This window comes from Telopea speciosissima, unplaced genomic scaffold (assembly GCF_018873765.1).
Source record: "Telopea speciosissima isolate NSW1024214 ecotype Mountain lineage unplaced genomic scaffold, Tspe_v1 Tspe_v1.0044, whole genome shotgun sequence".
Lineage (NCBI taxonomy): Eukaryota > Viridiplantae > Streptophyta > Magnoliopsida > Proteales > Proteaceae > Telopea > Telopea speciosissima.
Window position 1 is genome coordinate 12501 of NW_025317380.1, and position 2500 is coordinate 15000.

Genomic DNA, 2500 nt, shown 5'->3' on the forward strand with positions numbered 1-2500 from the left:
GAGCCCACTATCACAAGAAAACCCAAAGCCACTCACATGCATCACGTCCACAATCAAGAAATGGCACCACCCAACCAACTTTTAGAAGGAATGAGTAAAGACCAATGCTTGAAGGCCCCGCTTAGCATGAAAGACTGAAGTCGATTTCCCACAACGAGCAACAATCTGACAAGAGGTAACAAATCGTATGCATGGTATTTTGAAGATTATGAAAATATTGTTTTGTTGTGCGATTCGACAAAAACCCCGTCAAAAGTCGGCCCACGTGAGGCACCGCTTGCGGCACGAGCAAGGGACGCAAATAGGTCCAAGCTCCCACCTAGGCCATTACCTCACCCTGGGCCGACAATCAACCAAGGTAGCGCCAAAACCCCATTGGAAGGCAACACATCGTTATGCATCATGGTGTTTTGAAAAACATGCAACATCCCCATTTGTATTATTTGACAAAACCCCGTCAAAAGTACGGGCCACGTGAGGCACTGCTTGTGGCAAGAGCCCGGGACCCAAATAGGTCCAAGCCCCCACCCACCTTAGGCACGAGCGGAGGACACAAATAGGTCCAACCCCCACCTAGGCCATCACCTCACCCTGGGCCGACAATCAACCAAGGTAGCGCAAAACCCCCCCTGGAAGGCAACACATCGTTATGCATCAGGTTGTTTTGAAAAACATGCAACATCGCTGTGGTCTTATTTGACAAAACCCCGTCAAAAGTCGGACCCACGTGAGGCACTTTGCTTGTGGCAAGAGCCAGGGACCCAAATAGGTCCAAGCCCCCCACCCACCTTACGGCACGAGCGAAGGACACAAATAGGTCCAACCCCCCCACCTAGGCCATCACCTCACCCTGGGCCGACAATCAACCAAGGTAGCGCAAAACCCCCACTAGAAGGCAACACATCGTTATGCATCAGGTTGTTTTGAAAAACATGCAACATCGCCTGTGGTCTTATTTGACAAAACCCCGTCAAAAGTCGGGCCACGGTAGGCCCTGCTTGTGGCAAGAACCAGGGACCCAAATGAGGACACAAATAGGTCCAACCCCCCACCTAGGCCATCACCTCACCCTGGGCCGACAATCAACCAAGGTAGCGCAAACCCCCCACTGGAAGGCAACACATCGTTATGCATCAGGTTGTTTTGAAAAACATGCGACATCGCCTATGGTGCGATTTGATAAAACCCCGTCAAAAGTCGGGCCACGTGAGGCACTGCTTGTGGCAAGAACCATGGACCCAAATAGGTCCAAGCCCCCACCCACCTTGCGGCCCGAGCCAAGGACACAAATAGGTCCAAGCCCCCACCTAGGCCATCACCTCACCCTGGGCCGACAATCAACCAAGGTAGCAACAAATCATCTGGGGGGGGGGGGGGGGGGGGGGGGGGGGGGCGGGCGGGGACCACCATATGCGAGTGCACAAGGCTGCCCCCTCAAGGATGCCCAACGTGGCTGCACCACAGCGCACAAATTTGGCTTACGTGACTGCACCACAGCGCACAAAGTTGCCTAACACGGCTGCACCACAGCGCACATCTGCTAAGCGTGGCTGCACCACAGCGCACAAATTTGGCTAACATGGCTGCACCACAAGCGCACAAAGTTACGCATAACGCGGCTGCACCACAGGCGCATATTTGCCCCTCACGTGGCTGTACCACAGCGCACATCTGGTAGGCGTGGCTACACCACAGCGCACAAATTTGGCTAACGAGGCTGCCCCACAGCGCACGTCTGCTAAGCGCGGCTGCACCACAGCGCACAAAGTTGCCTAACGTGGCTGCCCCACAGCGCACGTCTCACTAAGCGCGGCTGCACCACAGCGCACAAAGTGATGCCTAACGTGGCTGCCCCACAGCGCACGTCTGCTAGGCGTGGCTGCACCACAGCGCACAAAGTTGCCTAATGCGGCTGCACCACAGCGCACACCAGGCTAGCGTGCCTGCACCACACCGCACATATTTGCCTAATGTGGCTGCACCACAGCGCACATCTGCTCAGCGTGGCTGCATCACAGTGCACAACGATGCCCAACATAGCTAAACCACAGCGCATAGGGCTGCACAACATGGCTACACCACAGCACACAACGATGCCCAACATAACTGCACCACAGCACATAAGGCTGCACCACGTGGCTGCACCATAGCACACATGGCCGCCATGGGTGGCTACTCTACCGCACAAGAGGTGCACAAGATGGGACCAACGTGCCTTGAGGACGGTTTTCTCGTGTGTAATGGTCTTATTATGCACGCACATTGCCCACACGCATGCACCGTGTGCAGCGCTTGGGTGCCCATCTGTGCCACCCAACCAAGGTAGCCACCCCCTCCCTCAAGGTAGCTCTTAAGCTTTTTGCACTTTTCCAAAGGAGACACACCCGACCCCCGAAAAGTCATACTGGGCTATTTCTTGAGCTACAAACATCATATGGTTATGAAAATTGGTAGGAAATTAGAGAAAATTCAAAGGAACATTTTAAAAAAAAATTTCATT